Here is a 22,114-nt window from a genome sequence, read left to right as displayed (position 1 = left end):
TACGCAAGTTAAATTACCTCCCATTCAGTTGAATCAACAGACAGAAAGCGCAGGGGTAGGGGTGGGGTACCGCCACCTGGCCAAACACCCTTAATTCACCCTAGCAAAGAGTCGCATTTTTGCAGGCGTCTCTGTAAGTATATTTATGCCTCCTGCTCTGTCACTATGGATTGTATTTCACAATGTGCGTTGCTAAGGCTAAGCTCGGTTTGCTGGGAAGAGAACTAAGCTGACACAAATTTTTGCCATAATTTGGCCCCTCAGTTAAGTGGCCGTTTATGGTAAGATCATCTCAAATTATAGTAGAACTGGAAATGGGTACCTTTTACCAGCAAAGGTGAGGGCAAACACGCCTTACGTGACACTTCGTCTGTTACAATGTACCATCGATAATGCTCCAAAAATGGGAGGGGTAAAGTTGGTGGGAAGGAACTTGCCCTGCACCAATGCTTCTAGGAAAAAGGCCTCCAACGCGGTGCTCAAATGCTTAAATCTAAATCTATTCGAGTCCCGGATGTGACTCCATCCGGGAGACTAACCACGGGGCAGGTCGCATAAAATTATTTATTCCCTTTGGTAATAAATCTCTTTTTTTTTTTCAATGACCTCTGCAAGATTCTCAGGATACACTTGCTAGCGGTTTGTCAACAAAAATACCTATATTCTTGCAAGACTAAACAGTTTATTTGTCATCCGTGGCACTTAACCCTAACGTTAAAGTTTCATCCAAACGATGACAGATCAATTGATAACGGTTTCGCTTTACAATTATGTCTTTGCATATCCCGTATACAGGAACACGAAACTGCTGCTAAAAGGAAATCAAACGTTCAGTTAAAACGGCAGTCCAGCTTGTTCAGACAACTGTTTGTTAATTAGAACCTATAATGGAACCAAGGAAGAAAACTTCCTCCAAATTTGGCGAAGCTCTCCACAAAGATTCTTCGTTTCTGTCCTTTATTTCGTTGTTGTTGATCGTGGCGCTGTTTTTGAGAATGGAATCGATCAACAGAATAACAGAGATGAACGAACGGCGAGTTTCCAAAGTGGAAAGTCGCATCGAGACAAAATTACTGCAGACAACAGATCACAAAAAGAAAATGAAAACACCAGAAAGTAAGTACATGTAGAGCACTTTGATTGTGAACTGTATTACACGAGTGAATTATATCAGAACAATCATGATATTGTTAATTGGATGGATGCATGATTTTTTGAAAGACACTGTAGCGACATGTCTATCACCTGTGGGAGGCAAACCTCTCAGTCGAAAAAGTCGATGTTTGTCTGAACGTATGATTCCAATCTGCCGGGGGTGTGTTAAAAATTCTATTGATTATTCAGAAAGAGTTCTCTACGTCGGTTCTTCTTCAACAGATCTAGGAGAAAGAGGACGATATACGGGATCGATCGATACAGGAAGTCCCGACAATTCTGAAACCAAACATCTCGTCTCATACCAGTTTCCTTATGTCATCGTTTCGACCTAGCCAAAGAAAAACAAAAGAAAAACATCTTTTGCGATGTCTTTCAGTTTAACGGTGTCGTGATATATGTATTATAATTATGGACATATGTTTTTATCCTGTTCTGGGTATGAAATATTTGGCAAGTGTTCAACTAGAATCCTAGCTTCAGATACTAAGCAAGTTCACAATGTTATGGTTCTGGAAAGCTCGATCAGCGACCACGACCTAGTCTACATTACATTAAAACTAAAGAAAGAGCGCTCTAAACCTGTATATATCACTACCAGAAGCTACAAGCATTACAAGGCCGACGCATTTCATGATGATATTGCAAAAGCACCGTGGTCAATAGTTGATGTTTTTGATGAGGTCGAGGATAAGCTTCACGTATTCAATCTGCTTTTTTCTTCTATACTCGACGAACACGCTCCGATTAAAACCTTTAAAGTCCGCGGAAAGCCAAATCCATGTGTAACTGATAACATTCGTGCGCTGATGAAAACAAGAGACGATTGGCGCAAAGAAGCAAGAAAACGAAATGATCCTATTGCTTGGACGGCTTACAGAAACTTAAGACAGGAGGTTAAAAGAGAAATTAAAATTGCTGAACGAGAATTCTTCACAGAACAGATTCAAAGAAACCCAGGCAATACAAACAATATTTGGAAAGCAATCCGCCAAATAATTCCTAGAAAATCCAAATCCCAGCGAATCTTCAGCAAGGACAACAAAACTGTTGCAGATGAGTTTAATCGGTTTTTCGTTTCTGTTGGCCAGAGTTCCGTTGAAAAAATCCAGTCATTGGCTAATGAATGCAACATAACACTCAACCGAAATTATTTTGTCCCAAGACAATATCCTTCATGCGAGCAGTTTCATTCGAATACCGTAAGCAGTGGCGAGATTGAACGCATAATATCATCAATGCCATCAAACAAAGCCCCAGGGATCGACAAGATTTCTGTTCGTGTTTTGAAGGACTGCCTAAACCCGATTCTTCCAGTAATTACGTCTATTATCAACACTTCTATTGAAACATGCAAATTTCCTACAGCTTGGAAATTAGCTGAAGTGACACCTCTCCATAAAGGTGGAAACCACGAACTGGCAAATAACAACAGACCAATTTCTCTTCTACCAGTTTTATCAAAAGTGTGTGAAAAGGTCGTACATAATCAATTCACTTCTTACTTGCATTTAAACGACAGGTTAACAAAGACCCAAAGCGGCAACAAAAAATGGCACTCAACCGAAACATCTGTCATAGAAACAACCGACACTATTCTTAAAGCGATAGACCAGAAGATGTTGACTTCGGTAGTGTTCTTAGACATGAGTAAGGCATTCGACAGTGTCAACCACGAAACCCTAATTTTGAAGTTGCGAGATGTAGGCGCCTCAGACCCAGTTATCCAGTGGTTTGGTAGCTACCTTAATGATAGACGACAAGTGGTTCGAATCCATTCAACATTGTCAGAGCCCTTGCCCATAGTCTGTGGCGTTCCGCAGGGAAGTATACTGGGACCACTTTTATTTAGCATTTACACAAATGATCTTTCTTCAGCACCACAGAATTGCAGCGTCCAGAGCTATGTGGACGACACTAAGCTAGTTATATCCTTCAAAATGAAAGATACTGTAAACGCCTTTGCTGACTTAAGAGTTGATTTGCATAGAATAGGCCAATGGTGTTCCAACAACCATTTATTGTTGAACCCAAGCAAAACTAAACTCATGGTGTTTGGCAGCAGGCAAATGCATTCCAGACTGGACACCCCCAGCCTCACCTTCATGGGAAGAGAACTCGTACCGGAGCACACCGCTAAAGATCTTGGGGTGATTTTGGACAAGAACCCGACCTATGACGAACACATTACCAAAACTGTCTCCTCCTGTATGTCTTGTCTCGGTCAAATAAGCCGCACAAAGCATGTTTTTGACAAATGCACCCTACTAACTATTATAAATACTTTAGTTTTTAGTAAACTTTTTTATTGTTCGAACGTGTGGGCGAATACATCAAAAAGTAATATAAATAAATTACAAGGTATTCAGAACTTTGCTGCTCGAATTGCGACCAGTACACACAAATATGATCACATCACACCAGTTTTAAAAGAGCTTAAATGGCTACCAGTCGCGACTCAGTTATATTTCAGGAGCGCTATCATGGCCTACAAATGTCTAACATCTCGCGTGCCGGAGTATCTGTCTTCCCAGTTCAGTAAGCGAGGAGAAATAAGCGGACGTGCCACAAGAAGTTCACAAATGCTGAACATTCCTCTTTTTAAGTCTGCCAGTGGTCAGAGAACGTTCTACTACAGAACAGTCAGTATCTGGAACTCCATGGATAGCTCTCTAAAAACTCTCGAGAAAGTATCTGCTTTTAAGTTTTATCTTAAACGTAAACTTATTAAGGATTTTATAGATTCCTAATTCTAGTTAATTAATCTTAATGAATCTTAGAGTTTTTAAGTAGTTTTAAATTATTATTGTATTGTCTTTGAAAAGCCTCTAAAGGGAAAGTCAATAAAGTATGTATGTATGTATGTAGGTCTGGCAATGACATTTGGTAAGAGAACTAGGCTTGAGTATTTAGCAACCCTCTTTGGAGGGTTCAGGGTACTATATCGAAATTTTGATGCTATTAACCGCTGGACTTAGCCATTTGTAGAGAAAAAAAGATTATTAATGAAAACAAAAACAAACAAAAAAACTCGTTAACGATTTCAAGTGGGTAAACTATAAATGTGCATCTGAGCGCGTTATTTGTTATGGGTTACGCGCGGGGAGATCGGTGGGTGGAGGGTGGGGGGGGGGGAGCGCATACAAAATATGATGGGTACACTCATGAATTATCTTTTGCCCTTCGCTAAGTAAGTAATTTTCTGACAACTCCAGAGAGGAAAATTAATATACCCCGATAAGGTTCAAACCGTGAGAGCTCCTAGCTAAGATGAGAAGTACACGAAAGTATATTTGTTTCTTCTAAAATCAGTCGAGACAAACACGATAAGCTGTCTTCGTTAAATGTTCGATAATAATGAAATGAATACATGCAAAGGAAACAAAGAACGCGAAATGTAGCGGCAAAACTGAAACAAATGTTCTCTCTAGTCGCTTCTCTGTATTATTTATTCAGTTGGGTCCTGCCGTCAAGTTGTTGGCGAGAATCAAACCTCCAAAGGAAGACGGAATCGATGAAAACAAGGCTTGCTATAGGTGATATCGAATTACAAAAAATTCTGTAAACAATGCTATTGTGCAGAAAGCAGTGCAACGGTTTATTATGAGATTCGAGAAATTTGTTTAACAACACGAGTAGACTCGAATCACACATCACGTAACGCGTGTCGGGGGTGACGCTACACGCGTGCAATACCTCTAAAAATGAGGGCTTTCGGCAAAAAGTTGTTCCTTCTTTTCCTGACAGCGGCTCTGAATGACGTGAAAGTTCTTTCACTTTCAGGACATCGCCAAAGAAACAAACGAAAGTTGCCCCAGAAACATAATACTCCAACAATATCTCTGCGGCAAGTCCGCCAGGAAATAGACAAGAAGTTAAGTCAAGCGTGCACTAGCAATGACACAATTTGCCAAGTAGGACCGCCAGGGCCACCCGGAGATCCCGATACGCTCGGACATCCCGGATACAAAGGAGAAAAAGGAGCCCCTGGGATAACAGGGCCGCGGGGACCTTTGGGTCCTGTAGGAGCTCCTGGCCCAAGTGGAAAGCAAGGATGTCAAGGACCCCAGGGAATTAAGGGCGACATGGGGGAGGAGGGGCCCCGTGGAACCCCTGGGGAAGAAGGAGATGTTGGGGCACTGGGCCGTCCAGGAGAACAGGGCTCGAGTGGCTTGAAAGGGAACAAGGGGAACAGGGGCTATACGGGCCTTCAGAGACCAAAAGGAGAATGCATTGTTGACCCAAAGATCAGTATATATCCAGTGTCCCAGGAAGTCTTTATCAACTCAACGGCAATATTTTACTGCTGGGTTGACGGTCAGACATCTAAACAGATAACGTGGAGTAAGCTTGGAGGTGCCTTGCTCAAAGATACCACTGTGAAAGATGGTGCACTGCATATCAACAATGTACAAAGGTCTCATGTTGGATCATACATGTGCACGGCACATACTGGTCATGGAATTCTAAAGGCTATCAGCAGAATGGGACTGAAAGGTATATACCGCCCTTTACTTTACCTTAATAGGCTACTTTCGATATATTAGAATTCACCTTGATAGGCCTAGAGGCACACAAAAAAGAAATGAATAAACAGACCCATTCATTTTCCTTTGTTTGTGTTCTACAGGGCTCGCTTCCAAGCTGAATTTTATTAAATTGATTGAATCAAAACCTTACTATTCGAGTTATTCGATGGTTTTTTTTTTGTTTTTGTTTTCCTCAATTGATGAAAGTTTTGTTTTGCTTTTATGTGGGTAAGCGATCTCAACCTGTTATTTTTGACATCAGGATTTCATATGTGGATCTTTTTTTTAATACGTAAACTAACGGTTCTTTCAAAGATATCTTTTGTTGATTAGACCGAGGTTCTGTAAAGTTCTTGTCAGTCGGTGTTATTCATCCTTCCTTATTTAACACAAAGCCTTAAATATGTCCGTTATTTACCGTTACTCCACCATGTTCCTCTATCTGGTAGTGAGAACTCTAATTTTTGCTTTGGCCAAGCCGTTTTTTACATCTGTATAGCTTGATAACCCTGCAATTAATCAATGATTTTTTTTCCCTTTTTAGAACCACCGATATTTACAAGCAAACCTCCTGCGCAGGTTGCTTTAAAACGAGGAGAAATTTCAAGCCTTTGTTGTGAAGCTACAGGTTCTCCTCTTCCCAGGATAGAGTGGTCACGTGCTCAACAGTCTTCCGATGTACCGCTGGGTATTGAAGAAAACGGATGTCTTGAGGTCAACACGGTTATAGATAATAGCGAAGGGAATTACATCTGTCGCGCCACAAACCGCTTTGGATTAGCGGAAACGAAAACTACAGTCATCATCATGCCTTCTATAGGTTGGGTATCAGTTCCATATCAGTTAACTTTTGTGGACTGCGTTTTTATTCTACTGTTCCGAAATCTCCTAAATAACGTTTATGCATCAGCAACAGTAACTTTTATTAATATATAACTTGTTTGCAAGTGGCAGTAGCTCGCAGCTAGCAAAACGGCTATTCTGGGCGAGCTACATGTACTAAAAATGTGCGGGAGGCGCGGTGGCCTCATGGTTAGTGCGCTCATCCAGGGATCGAGTGGTCCGGGTTCGAGCCCTGGTCGGGGACACTGTGTTGTGTTCTTGGGCAAGACACTTAACTCTCGCAGTACCTCTCTCCACCCAGGAGTATAAATGGGTACCGGTGAATTGTTAGGGAAACCTAACAAATTGCGGGGGAGTGACCTGCGATGGACTAGTATCCCGTCGAGGGGGAGTAGAGACACTTCTAGCCGCCTCATGCTACAGAAACCGGGATAAGCTCCGATTCGGCAGCTGTGAGCCAGTCGGCTCCAAGGCTTCATTTATATGCACTAATACTTTAACAGTTTTATCTAGTTTAGTTACCAGAGAGAATAACAGAGAAAAAAGGGAAATCGAAGAAATCAAAAAAAAAAAAAAAAAAAAAAAAAAATTGTCATAGAGAAATGATAATGTATATTTAAAACACATTTTTTGGTATTCAGTTTACTATAAGACTGAGAGTCGGAGTTGTGCACAAGGGATCAAATAAACTTCCAACTTCCAATGCTGCATTTGCGGTGAGTTCAAACTTAAGTAAAATCAGTCAATTCTTATGCATGCTATAACATTTTTTCATCAATTAGTTATCAATGCTGAAATAAGGCGCACGGTTCTCTATGTACTACCCAACCCCCGAAACGTTGAGGTTATCATTCCCTTTCCTTCGCTAACTATCTTGTATAGTGGAGTATTTTTTGTACTCCTCAGAAAGAAATGCAGTACAACTTAGGGAGTAGTTAATAATAATAATAATAATAATAATAATAAAAAAAGTTTTAAAATATAAAATCAATCAGTCAGTGAATCAAAGCATAAAGAAAGAAAGAATTAAGAGTTAAGGCAGTATTATTATTATTATTATTATTATTATTTTAATTCGATGTAATTAGTTTTTGTCACCAATGTATTGTACGCAAATACTTAGTTGTGTTAGTTTCTTGAGTATTGTTAGTATCCTTGTAACTGAACTTACGATATTGGAAGAAAAGCGTAATATTGTTAACTAATAATTGCTATTGTAAACGACTATCTTAAAATTGTAAGTAGAATTGGTGTTAAAAAAAATTAAGTGATATTGTCAACTTGTAAGTAAGGTTAGTATTGTAAGTAGTATTTTTTTTTTTTTTTTGCGATAACTGCAGAAATTCTGGCGCGCTCATTGGCTAATTTTCATTGTCAACAAGCTGACAGACAAATGAATTTATAACTTATGCGACGCGTCAACGAGCGAAAGCGGACAATTTGACAGTTTGATGTCACATAAAACAAATTGACATCAGTTTTTCACGCGTCTCTCCTGTTACTGACAATGAATTTCTTCATAACGTTGTCAAAGTAGTCTGCGGATCCACTGGGCTATCTCCTCGTGGATCCACAGCTACTCCGACAATGTTATGACGAAATTCATTGTCAAACACAGGGCAGACGCACGAAAGACTGACCGTGCGTCAATTTGTTAAATACGTAATGTGGCTATTTTATGTAATGTTAGTATTGTAAGTGAGGTTGGTATTGTAATTAATTAATTTCAAAAAATCAATTTCTTTTTAAAATTCTGCCGGGTGGTACAGTTATTAAGACACCCTGCTTACAAAACTTCAATTACCGTGTTGTGTTTTCAGTTCCTTGATTTTCGTGATTAGGAGTTCTTTTTATAGAGTTAACTAACAAACATGAAATGCAACGGATGGTTATTGCCATTGGTTGTGAAAACTCAATTTGGGAATGTTTTTTTTTTAACGGTATTAAGCGAGTATTTAATTAAGGGACTTCTTTGTTTATATTAGATTGATTTTGGTTACCTGGGTTGAAAATGAGCGACTTTAAATTTATTGCATAGTAAAATAAGCAATTTTCATAACATCGTCAATTTCTCCAGAGTCAGTTGTCTCTGAAAATAAAGTAGCCTTGGGTTTTCAATTGAGGATAGTTGCATTGCTAGCGCGGAGTGTTCACTCCACATGCTTTAGACTCAGACTCACTTCATATTTAAAGAAACTGAAGAACCGAACTTTGATCAAACAACATTTAGATTTTTTTTTTTTTTTCACTCGTAGGTGTACTGTGACATGGCATCAGGTTATAAAGGCTGGACCCTAATCACCCGATTCTCAAACAAAGACAACAAGAACTGGATGCGCGACGGCGGACTCTGGTGGTATGACCAACAATTACCCACAGGAACAACAACTAATCCATCCATTAACGCTGATATGATCTCACCAGCCTTTTGGTTGGTCAGCTGCAGAGAGTTTAAGATCACGCGCAGTGATGACCCCAGTCACACTCCTTTGTTAAAGACCGCAGGTAACTGTTTGGCTGGACCGATCAAAAATCACAAGCTATGGCGACTTTAGAAATAGTAAAGTTTGGGCCAGTGACCAGTGCCTGGGAAGCTGCACGGTTCAGTATGGCGGTCAGTACAGGTCAACAGACGGGTTTCAACAGGCTGAGTGCAGTGGAAACATCCAAAGCGCCAACAGCATCGGCTTCTGGTGTGACTGGAGCACTGGTGATGGATCAGTGATGATGATTGGTGGAGGAGGAAGTGCTTGTGCACGTGCTGATCACGGGATTGGAATAACCGAGGCCAACGAGGCATCATTCATTGACTATGATTCCCAGGGAAAAGCTGCAAACGACATTGAATATGACTTTGGTTATGACGCAATGAGGAGTTCCACTCCATCCCGGTCCTGCTCGTTAAATCTGTGGATCCACTGAGTTGGACTAATCACAAGCTACATCTGGAAGAAAGTTATGTTCCAGATTATTCTTGACCTCTAAATTTCTTGTTTTGAGATTAATATCGTGACAAGTTCTCATTACCAACATTAGCAAAGATTTGACAAAATTAATTCAGTTACATTTAATATGTCTAACACGTCTTTTTAATAAGAACATATTCCTTCCAGGGAAGGACGGGTCAAAGGGGGGGGGGGGGGGGGAGGGGGGATGGGGGAGAAAAGGATTAGCCACTGATCGTTCTATTACACATAAAATTAAAGCATTTCGACGATCCTAACCTGCAAATGTTTTATAATCTCAGTATATTTCGTGTATTCATTTTGTAATTGTAATATTCAGTTGTGGATACTTCATTGCGTATTTCATTGACATACGTTCCTTATTTTACATTCAGTCAAGAAGTTTTATTGTGCTGTGTCAGTCAATCAGTTACACAGACAGACTCAAACTGATATTTTCAGTATTTTTTTCTATTGGTTGGGTTTTTCTAAAGTTATAATTTTTTTCTTTGCTGTAATTTTTTTGCGATCGCGAATGTTAAATAAATACAATAGAAGATCACTGCTCTTGATATATATGATTTTACTTCCTTGTTAGTGTGGTTCTTCAGTTGTCCAACGTAATAAGCAATTACAACGTTGGCGCGTGGTCTTGCATTACATAATACACTGGGTGACAAAATTACCCCAAATCTCGATTTAGGCGCGACATTTCAGCTTTAGTAAGTTATCATTTCTCATGTGAAATTACAAAATTGATGTGGCAATGTTGTCGCGATACAATAAAACAAGTCGAAACTCCACGATAATGAGCGTAATTTGTCACCCATTATATTACAATTAAGGCTATCAAATGGAATACTGCTCATGAAATTAGGAAAAAATTTCCCCTTGCGTTTTGTCAAAATCAAAATAGTTAGATTAGAATTTGACAAAAGGCAAGTAAAGTCATTTCCTGAATTTGCATTATTTTACTCGTCACCATTTATTTACCCAAACTTATTTACTGCTCATTATTGAATTAGCAGACGAGATAGGGGGTGGTGGTAAAGAGTTAAGGACTGCCCCCTCTCCACCCCACCTTAATCCACTAAATCTAAGCGTCATATAACTACAGTTGCATAGCAGTATTTATTTTGTGATAAAGTTCCCGTTGGGTTATCGAGGGGGAACTTATTTTCACGCTCTTCGCTTCGCTCTACTAGCTTATTATTATTATTTTTTTTTTTCGCCATCGCTGGGAGCCTTTTATGGGCTAAGCAGTATCATAAGAAAGACGTCTTGGTATTATTTTTAAAATGACCCCTAGTTGTAAGATTCTCAGAATATCGATGCTCGTGCTGTGAGAACAAAAAATAAATATTCGTGCCAGCACAAACAAGGTATAGATCGTTTTCACGTGACGTCATCAAATTCCAAAATCCAAAACTAAAGAGCCACGAAAATTTTTATCCTCATAAGACATAAGGGGATCTAAACTTAAATCTGTTTACAACTTTTAAGCTCAATAGTGTGCTTGGTTTAGAAACCAGTGCCGTTTGAAGTTCAGAGTTATGTCGGTGCGTGACATACCACTCCGATCGCGTTTGTGGAGAAATATACACTTATTTAATGATTTTTAGCCTTTTTAGGAGTTAAAGTGTTAAGAAAAGTGCTTGTGTAAATGTTTGTTGGTTCAGTTCAGATAATTAGTCTCCTAGATAGCCAAAGTAAGTTCCAGATGTTTGCACTATTTTCCGACCGCCATGTTGGTGGAGCACAGAGCTCCACCAACATGGCGGCTCCATACTGGGCTCTGTAAATTTGCGCAAAACATTTCGACGAATATCTGAAGTTTGGGAAAACGCAGAGACCCAAAAATTGGAGAAGTGTCTCCTTTACCTGTCTCCTATAATATCAAAATTTCTTGACTTAATCCACTGAATAGTTTTCGATTTATTTTTTCGTTGCGTGACAGTGAAAACCATCTATTTGTAATCCCTCGCACTGAAAGGTCAAAGTTTCTTCCAAACGATGACAGATCAACTGATAACGGTTTCGCCTTACAGTTATAGCTTGGCATGTCAAGGTATACAGGAACATAAAACAACTGCTTAAGAAAACCTACAGCCAATACGACAGTCGAGCTTGTTCGTAAAACTCTTTCAGCCGAGATCTGATGGAAGCAAACAAAAACTCCCCAAACAAATGTGGCAACGTTCTCCACAAAGGTTCTGCGTTCCTGTCCTTTATTTCGTTGTTGTTGATCGTTGCGCTGTTTTTGAGAATGGAATCGATAAACAGGAAAACAGAGTTGAATGAACTGCGAATTTCGAAATTGGAAACCCGCGTTGAGACCGAATCACTGCAGACAACAGACCACAAGAACGAATGGAAGTGCTAGAGAGTATGTAAAAGACCTTATTCTTTTGAATGTCAGTTTTATTATTTACATTATGTAGTAGTGACAGAACCATTTAGATGTCTCTTAATCTTCATTCGGGGAAAAGGGATAGTACCTTTAGAAACTTCAAATTATGCTGTCGCTTATTCTGAAACAAATTATACTTGTCCGAGGTTAAGATCGCTAATTACCTCGAGTAAAAAAAAAAAACTGTACATGGTTAATACATCGAGATGTCTCTGAACTGAATTTCTTCTTCGTTGTGACCTAGTTTCAGCGGATAAGAGAGATTCGACGTTGATATACATGACTGATCAAATTACGGGAAGTCCTGTTTACTCAACTTTACTGAGGGTCCTACAAGGGTGGTCTCTGGCATGGTTCACGAACGGAAAAAAATAGAGGATCACGGATCACGTATATAAAAATTTCGTTTTCCCGAAACACGAAAATAAGCAACTAAGATACTCTGTTTAATATTCTGTTCTTACACTAGAACCAGTGTTTGAAGAAAGCAAAACCGCGAATGGCTAAGTCAAGGTTCCATATTGCAAATCGCTCACCTAAGTCGCTCTCGATAGACAACTCTAACCATTGGGAGGACTTGGGTCTCAAAATCACCTAGAATAGAGTAGTAAAATCACGAAGATGGGTTAATTATTCAGGTGCTTCACGGGTCACGCAAAACCTTCGGGTCACGAATCACGAAGAATAATTTCCTAAATTCACGTTTCATGGAAAATAAAATCTGCTAATCACAAGAATACTCCTGTACGACCCTCTTTACTGATGAGGCAAAACTAAAACTGATCGATCGTCATGTATCACTGATAGCAAAACAAAGAAAATTTGTTCTTTACGTATCGTGACTTTTGTTTTCGTTATTTAATACCACAGAGCGACTTCAAAGTTAAAAGGCCCTAAGTAAGTCACGATGTATAGATATCCATTTATGCGTACCTGGGTAAAAAGATGAAATATTTGGCATACCGTCACGGGTTTCATACCTCAGTAATGTCTGAAATCGAAAGAGTCAGACAAGCCAACTTGCATACGTCGACTATTTCCCTAAAAGGAATCGCAGTGGTTTGCACGTAGCCTATCATTTTCATTTCCTGTTTCTTGCAGATTCCGAAAAGACAACAAACGCCAAAGTCCGCCGCAGCTTGATATCAGTCAGTAACGAATCTCTCAGCATAGAAGATGTCCGTAATGAAATCACCAAACAGTTCAATAAACTCAAACCAGCATCACTGTGTCAGCCATTGGAGAAAGTATGCGTCCCAGGCCCTCCCGGTGAGAAAGGAAACAAAGGTTCCCGAGAGAGACGAGGAGTTCAAGGTGCCAGGGGTAAAAGGGAGTACAAGGCATCATGGGTTTACCAGGTAGACACGGCAAGCAAGGTATCGTGGGAAATCAAGGAATAAAAGGAGAAAAAGACGATAAAGGTGAGAAAGACGTCTACTATAAATCTATTTTGAAATTTGAAATTCTAAAACTGTAACTCTAACCTGGAATTAGGGGAAGATTGTTGTCCTTGTAATTGATGCAGAGTGGTTAATGAGTCAAAATAATATAATATTAAAGTAAATGTTAAATTGATGTAGCTACAAGCATTATGCTCACAACCAGAAGTCTACGCCCAATGATCGTAAACTAATGCATTAGCGGCGAAAGCCAGAATGGAGTGAGAACAGAGGTTACTTGGAAATTCTTACTCAAGCTGTAAATTTGTGACTCTAGTGCCATAGCTTTACCCAACATTCAGTTGATGCTATCGTAAGCCGTTTCTATTGTGAGTTCTGTTAATTTGTCCTTGTTATGTGGTGATTACTATGTTCTATGGAGAGAATGATACACTCTAACTTCATATATGCACATATCCCAAGAAAATGCGAAAAGTTAAACCAAATTGGCTTGTTTTATATCTCTGTCCTTTATGATGACAAATTGTGTCGCTACGTTGTCACAGTAGCTGTGGATCTACACATGAAATTACACTAAAAAAATAAAAGTTTGGGAATACATTCAAGATCTGATCGTGATAGCGTCATGTATGCGTCTGTTCTCCTATTGCACTTAAAAATTACCGAATGGGCGCATGAGGAATTTTTCAGTTATTGCGTTCGAAGAGCGCAAGCCTAATTTTGACATGAGGCTTTTCAGAGTTGGTGCACGGTTATATGCAGAAAAATCCACATTCCTGTAAGGACACCAAAATGGCCACCTCGCTTGATTTTTGTAGGGGCATGTCACGGCCAGTAAGCTGGTACCGTTTAATGGTAAGACATGTGATAAGACATGTGGCGAACATGTGAGTATGTGAGCAGGTCATGTGAGCTCGTCTTTGCGCTGGATCTTTCTTTGACTTCTTTCCATTCAGTCGCCGTACGCTTCACTATTATGTACTCTCAGCGTTAGATTTTGGTGAATTTAAACGCTTCGACGGTAGCATTTATCTAAATCTGAGGGAATTATCCTTATTTATTAACACGACCTGGCTTTGGGATGTTAACCGTGGGAACAGTTACATTTTGATTGCATTTGTTGATTGGTTCCAGTGGGGACAGATAGCTCAATCTTTATCCGGTCGAACTTTTATTGTTTGGAATCGGTGGAAAAGTACTCTGAAGGCAAGATCCAAAAGTCTGCTTTATTCATCAGGGGAAATACTCGAATTAGTCGCACGGAGTTTGTTTACGATAAATGACCACGCGATTGCAAATGCTAGCTTAAATTTGTGCTTCCAGCTTAGAATAATGTACGTAATTTAATATTCTATGAAACTTGCGAGTCTACAGAAACTGACGGCGTCACGCAACGCATCAACAAATCCTGACCTCTTCACTAGCATGGACTTTGACACTATGCATATCTGACTTTAAAACCTCGGTTGCTGCTGAAAAATGTTGATTTTAGCAATAGACAAAGGTTGAAAGTTAGTGAAATCATTTATTTAAGGTATATATATTAAAGTGAGAGCGTTGAACGCACTTTTATAATCTCTGATTACTACTAGTCGTAAAATTATATGACATAATGACATTGACGATCGCAGCTGGTCAGTATAGAGCCGGTGGCTTTTACATCCGGTACCGAGGGAATTACACGCTCAGTGCTTGATTTGTTTTAACATTCTATATATATCAACAGGTGTTGCTGGTCCGCGGGGGTTGACGGGATTGAAGGGGGAACCCGGCGAACCATTTCAACTCCAGAGGTTATTGTATCACCTGTCACTCAAACAGTCACTGACAACGAGACCGCTATATTTTACTGTTCGGCCAGTGGAAATCCAAGGCCTGCAGTGACCTGGGGCAAAGTTAATGAATCACTTGGAGAAAAAATACTGTCTACAAATGATGGCAAACTTGAAATACCGAATTCATCTTACAACGACACGGGAAATTATACCTGTACAGCAATAAATGTTTTGGGACAGGATCGAAAAATGACAAAACTTTTCCTCGAAGGTGAGTCCCCGTTATCTTAGTTTTTGATGATAAGAATTATGAACCTCTGAAAATAAAACAAGTTAAAAACAACGTTATTGAAAGAATTGATAAAACGAATGATCGTTATTGACAAAAAAAAATTACAATTATAAAAAAAAATATTATATTTCAAATTCAAACCCTGAGTGAAAACAAACACTTTGCCAGAAACAGACTAGACGAACAGACTTAGGCCTGCGACCGCCACAAGCATACTCTGCTTAGCAGTATATTGTATTGTTGAGAAAGCCAACTGTGTTTTTGGATATTGTTATTTAATGTAAGGTAAATCAAAATTAAGCAATACACTGTAATCCTGTTTTAGGCAGCTTATTAAAATACCAAGAGATTATCAAGGTCTTGAAATATTAAAATCGGTATTTTCAAGACCTTGATAATCTCTTGGTATTCTATTAAGTTGTTTAAGACAATACAGTACACTAATTAAAATTGGTGTATTGTAATTTTGAAAGTTCTTTGAAGGGACACCTTGTTGACTTGGTCACGTGGCATGGGAAGCCCCCAAGGTCTATCTGGTATCCTGAAGGGTTAACCCTTTCCTTAGAGTGTACTTTAACTTGTTTAATTCAATGTTTTTTAGAGCTTTGTCTTTATTCTTCAGGTCATTTTTCTGAAAAAAAATTAACATTTTTTTACAAGATCCGATGTCTAAGACGTAGTTGTTTTATCGGTTTAATCCGACTTCTTGTTTAAATATAATTAATGCATGTATCTTACCAACATCATTTTCTTTGTGTTACTGATTTCAGTTCCTCCCAAGCTGACTAAAATACCACATCGCTCGTACACAATTTACGAAGGAGATACTGCGAAGTTGACGTGTGAGGCTTTTGGTTTTCCAACACCTGTTATTCAGTGGACTCGGCCTTTTTCCGCTTTACCAAAAGGACGGAGCAGTGTCGACAACGGAACATTATCTATTTAAGACTTCAGACCTGCGGACACTGGGACGTACATGTGCACAGCCACAAACAAACTTGGATCCACACGAACACTGACCGCTCTCGGTGTTCACACGTTAGAGACAGGTAACGTATACTTCAGTTTTATCTTTATTTCTTTCTGGTATTGTTGATGATGATGTTGTTGTTTTTGGTTGGGAGGGGGTAGGGGTTAGGAGAGCTATGAAGATAATGATATTTCATGTTTATATCCATGTTACAATACTCGAATCGCATTTTAAATTTGAGTAGATGTATAATAGACGAAATACAAAATACCTTTAGTTAGAGACGCCAAAACCTCGGACTTTTCATGATTATTTTGCACAACAAGCATCTTTCTATAAAGTCGCTGTTGATCCGTCTTCGATCATTTCACAAAAGCCGACTGGCCAAATTTGCTGAAGTGTTTTACGTTCCTTCTTCACAAAGGTGCGTCGTGCGAGGAGATCCAGAAAGGAAACTCAGGAAAACCTGACGGAACCTATTATGCAAGTTCTGTGAGCTCCTCTAAATATGTGGTAAGGTTGAAATTGACCATATTCAGACAGGGCTATCTATATTTGGTCTTCCGGGATTGGGACAAAGGGTTTTTGAAGCCCTCACGTTGTAACAATAGGCCATGTTCGATATATCTATATTCTAGCATGGCTCCGAGGCTTTCAGGACAAACTTCTATATTTGGTGTTGTTTTCTCTGTATCCAAGTCTCTTTTGGGAATTGAGAGACAAAACAAACTTAAAAAAAAATTACAATTTTGACCCAAAAGCTTCGGAACCATGTTAGAATATTGATATATCGAACGTGGCTTATTAGACCATCAATGCTATCGCGACAATGAAACTTTTACATTTATAGCACATCCAAAACTATTTTATTTGAGTTATATGTAAATTCGCTTACACAAACTTGAAGACCTAACGATATGACCAAGAAATTAGTTTTTGCATTAGAGCAGCTCTCAATTAATTAAGTGTCGAAGGAAATTACTATTTGCTCTGGTTTTGCATTACTATCCAAAAAAAAAACAGTTGTGTCTAGTTCAGTCGCACACACGCGTTTACCCGCGCTTCCCAACGACTACAAGTATTTCCTTGGCGTTTTAATTGATTCAAACGGGTTGTCTGCGTCCTTTGAGACTTTGAGACCTTTGATTTTGAAAAGAACGCGATCTGATTTACTTCCGCCCCCCCCCCCCCCCCCCACCCTCCTTGGGTGGTTCAAGTTTTGCCATATGGACTGATCACCGGTTGGTTTTCCCGATTTTCGTTTTTTCTTTAACGTAGAACTTCTTTTAGTCTATACTTGAAATTCGCTCGGGATATTACTGACCAATTTCACTGAAATTGTTTGACATACTGTAGCATCTTAAATTAAATTTTTAAATTTTGATAATAGGTCTATTGTGACATGACATCAGATGGCAAAGGATGGACACTCATTGCTCGATTCTCCAATAATGACAACAAGAACTGGATGAATGACACTAGCTACTGGTGGTATGACCAGCAAGTTGCCATGGGAGCAACATACAGTCCCTCTATTAACGCTGACATGATCTCAGCTGCGTTTCAGCTGGTTAGCGGCAGAGAGTTTAAGATCACACGCAGTGATGACCCGAATCACTCTCCCTTGTTACAGACCACAGGTAACTGTTTTGCTTTAGATTAAGTGTACAACAAGTGTTAAAGGTATTTTTTAGAGACGTTTCGGGAAAAATCCTTTCTTCAGTCGCAAATTTGAAGCGTTAAACAAAAGTTAATGTTCCCGCGCGGCTAGTGGTGTAGATGCTCTTGAACATGCTACTCGCGCGCGTGCGAGTTCTTAATCATAAAGGAGAATTCAATTGAACTTGAATTCAATGTTCAAGCCCCTAGGCTTCAGTGCAATCGCACTGTTCCTTTAGGCGAACATCCATGTAAGTGGAGGTGAACGTTTCCGTTCTTCCTGTGAAGTCACGTGTGCGTCACTGGGGTGTGTGACAAGGAAATTGTTCAGCTGGTTCGGTTAGGGTAAGATCAACTCGAGTAGAGAAGGTGCTGTGAACCTGCAGGATGTCTCGAAGACTCGTATTTCGCTGATAGACGCACAACGGTTTGCTGTTAAATATGACCTTTGTAGAGGAGTCATCGGTCAGGATATGGAAGTTCTTGAGAAGAGTTTTCGTGACTTCCTGGTTCGTTGGGTGGTGGGTGAGGACTGGGGGCACTTTCTCGGGGCGTTTGTTTATGTCGTTCAGTGTTCCTGAGTGCTCTTTCACGCCAAATCCGTTGGGTTGGTTTTCGGCTGGTGGTGATGGCACTTCGTGGATATCGTCTCCTCTCAAAGAATGATGCCATCTCTTTGGATTTGGTCACAAAGTCATTATCTTCCGAAGAAATCCTTCGAAGACGGGGAAATTGACGGTATGGTATGACGTTCTTGCAGTGAGGAAGATGGGACGAACTGTAATCAGGGTAGATAGGTAAAGGTCTAGAAAAGGAATTGAAGACTCGCTGATGAAACAAGAACTTACATTTATTGATCAAAGGCCCTTCTACAAAGGATATATTTAACAGCAAACCCTTGTGCGTCTATCGGCGGAAAACGAGTCTCCGATACATCCTGGTTCACAGCACCTTCTCTACTCGCGTTGATCCCTACCCTAACCGAACCAGCTGGAACAATTTCCTGCCACAGATCCAGGTGCTGCACATGTGACTTCACAGGAAGAACGAAAACGTGACCCGTGGTCCGTGGTAAGACAGGGTAGAACGGCCGTGAGACATCGCGAGGAAACGCGGCGGATCTTCCGACTGGGAACACTAGCTCCTAAGGGATTGACCCTAGCTCCTGGGGACTTTTTTTATGAATAAGAACTCGCACACCGCGGGTAGCAACTACGCCATTAGCCGCGCGTGCACAATAACGTTTGTTGAAGGTGGTTCGAAACAGTTTTCGGTTTTGTTGAGGCTTATATAGAGCTAAGTGCGATTTTTCAGGCTTGGAACTGTACTGTTCTGAATGGTTGTGCTATTTATTATTATTTCTTTTGTTTTCAATATAACTCTCCCCTGTACTTTTCATGGTGTTTAAGTCATAAATTAAGGTTGCACTGTCAGTCTGTTGCATAGCAAAAACCTTGACCCACTTCTTACCATCAATTACATTTGTCATAAAAACAAAGCCGGTGACCTCATATATATATATATATACACTGTATATGAGAGAACCCCTAACCCTGTTCACCCCAAGTAATCATATTTTAAAGAAATGGGTGAACAGGGTTAGGGGTTCTCTCATATACAGTATATATTAATTTGAAAGTAGCCTGTATCCCTTGTGGATCCTCCATTGTCATCCGCTAAGTTGACTTCGGTCGTGTATCATGAACTTGATCCTTAGTTGGATTTCAAAACGGAGTTATAGGCTTCCCCTACCTTGTCACCTTGAAAGAAAATTTCCCGGGAGACCACGTTCCATGCCACGTAAATCACATCTTCGATTGCCGTGTTGCCAGCATGGTTGTCCTGATGGTGTAGTGGATACCACACCCGACTAGTATGCGGGGGGACGTGGGTTCAAATCCCATTCAGGGCGAATTTTCTTTCAAACATTTATTCACTTATATATATATATATATATATATATATAACTGCAGACAGTACTGTTTCGGCCTTCTGTTTCGGCCTTAAGATCGCCCCTTGCGCACGCATGAAGACGGTCCGCTGATCAGTAAAGCCCACAATTCCACGCGAATAAACGCGAATAGTGTTTTCTTTTTCGCTGTTATCCTCATCAGCGTTAGCGGTAGAAGAAGAGTATCACAAATACCCGAAGGTGCGACTGGCCAAGTAAAAAGAACGAAAAAAACTCTAAGAGTAGTTTTTTCCCTGCTGTTTTTTAGATTGATAGCCGGTGCGATCGATCATAACATCAATATCACAATTTTCGTTTACGTTCCAGCACAGCGGTTTAAAAGAATTATTTTCCTTTGAATTGAAATTGCCTAAAGGTTAAATGATTTCGAAGGTAAAAATAACTGACCGTATCTCACCTAGCTCACCATTATTTTGGTTTGGGACTCTGGGGCACGTTTGAATTGAATAGTCAGATGGCTCCCAGCTTATCCCAAATTCGTGTCTTATCTACCTTAACAATGTCGAGCTTCGCACTAGAAGCTAGAGAATAATATATATATAAGCCATGAAAATCCTTAGTTTTTACAGTAGCGGCGAACCCAAAATCGAAGAACTCATTGATGGCTCCCCCATTCGGTCCGACTTCGCTCAAGTAAACACACTTCTTTTGACTTTTTCTCGCTTCTGGACGAGTGCCATCTAGGTAAAGGTATTGAATAAAGAGGATTACTCTCTCTTACGCATGCAGTACTACTACTCCCTTCAACGACACATCTTCCTTACCTTCTGCGACGATTTTGAATCCCACTATCGAACGTTCGCACACATTCCTCTCAGAGGCAAAACATTTCAGTTTAGTCCTTCGATGATGTCACAGGCCAACTCGTCCCATTCTTCGCTATTCCTCAGTCGTGGCCGTGGAAAAGGACAATTTTTTATGGACTTCATAGATAGTTAACGAAAATAGCTACAAGCGAAAAAAAAAATGGGGGGCTAGTTGCGCTTTAGTCTAATGCAATTCGTTTTAAAGTTTCACATAGCACCAATTTGTTTTTATTTCCACAGGTAACTGCTTGGCTGGACAAACATTCCGATCAAAAATCACAAGTTATGGCGACTTTAGAAATGGCAAAGTTTGGGCCAGTGACCAGTGCCTGGGAAGCTGCACGGTTCAGTATGGCGGTCTGTACAAGTCAACAGACGGGTTTCAACAGGCTGAGTGCAGTGGAAACATCCAAAGCGCCAACAATATCGGCTTTTGGTGTGACTGGGATGCTGGTGATGGACCAGTAATGATGATTGGTGGAGGAGGAAATTCTTGTGCACGTGCTGATCACGGAATTGGGATAACAGAAGAAGACGCAGCAAAGTTTCGTGTTGCAAAAGCATATGACTTTGGCTATTCTGTATCCCAATCCTGCTCGTTAAATCTGTGGATCCGTTGAGCAGGACTAATCCAAGTTCTATCTTTACGATCTGTATTTTTTACGATCTGTATCAAAATTGAACTCTTCGTTGGTAGTTAAAAAGAAAGTAAAATTCGAAAGGCGGCAATTTTGATTTCTGTTGTTTCAAATAGGTATTATGGGATGCTCGGAGGAAGATACATATTTCCCCCTGAGCATCCCAGAATAGCTATTTGAAACAATAGAACTCAAATTAGCCGCCGTTTCGCCGAAAAGGTCCATTTAAAATAGGGTGGGTCAGTAGTTTCAAGCATTTTCTAGCACTTGATGAATCAATGCTACCACACTTTTTCAACCGATCGATGCCGTAATTAAGTCCTTTTTAGCTTGGGCGGTTTGTTGCCCCGCTTAGACTATGCCCTTGAGAATTCTTGCTTTCAAACTGCCGAATAGTCTCGTGTATATGAATAGATGATTTTTAGATGGAAAATAAGAACAATTCTCAAGAGGATATCACGTGGTTTGTCTGAATGGGAAATCAAACCGCCCAAGCTAAAAAGGTCTATTCTGCTGTAAAAATCTTGAAGCCCAGTCATTTTGAAAAAAAGATATGGTCACTTCCATCATGCGAAAGGTTAGCAACAGTGTAACCTGTTAAGGGCACCCGTTATATCGGCTTTAATAAAAAATAAATGCTTGTAACTAAAACAGCAAGTCCGACGACCCCATTTTATTTATTACAACCGAAATTGTAATATATAGATTTAGGCCAGCCTA

The 22,114-nt window shown here is 40.0% G+C and overlaps 1 long non-coding RNA gene and 2 pseudogenes across 3 annotated transcripts; 2 read left to right on the top strand and 1 right to left on the bottom strand.

Annotated features, from left to right (window-relative positions):
• The first annotated feature begins 459 nt into the window (after positions 1-459).
• LOC149105534 (uncharacterized) lies at positions 460-9,647 on the top strand (annotated as a pseudogene). Its single transcript, XR_016201164.1, has 4 exons — positions 460-1,116; positions 4,939-5,652; positions 6,229-6,581; positions 8,783-9,647. The product of XR_016201164.1 is annotated as an uncharacterized LOC149105534 (transcript).
• LOC149105533 (uncharacterized) lies at positions 7,231-12,990 on the bottom strand. The gene is made up of 2 exons (XR_016201177.1): positions 12,816-12,990; positions 7,231-9,472 (listed from the first exon to the last, which is right to left on the bottom strand). It is a non-coding gene; the product is annotated as an uncharacterized LOC149105533 (long non-coding RNA).
• On the top strand, positions 11,529-22,051 carry LOC110055406 (uncharacterized; annotated as a pseudogene). The gene is made up of 7 exons (XR_016201156.1): positions 11,529-11,858; positions 12,984-13,303; positions 15,009-15,328; positions 16,120-16,398; positions 16,744-16,832; positions 17,710-17,959; positions 20,997-22,051. The product of XR_016201156.1 is annotated as an uncharacterized LOC110055406 (transcript).
• The last annotated feature ends 63 nt before the right edge of the window (positions 22,052-22,114 follow it).

The sequence above is a fragment of the Orbicella faveolata genome, unplaced genomic scaffold (assembly GCF_042242905.1).
Source record: "Orbicella faveolata isolate gen_17 unplaced genomic scaffold, um_ofav_v1 contig_34, whole genome shotgun sequence".
In the NCBI taxonomy this organism is placed as follows: domain Eukaryota; kingdom Metazoa; phylum Cnidaria; class Anthozoa; order Scleractinia; family Merulinidae; genus Orbicella; species Orbicella faveolata.
Note: the sequence above shows the minus strand (reverse complement) of the source record. Positions and strands in the feature narration are given on the sequence as shown.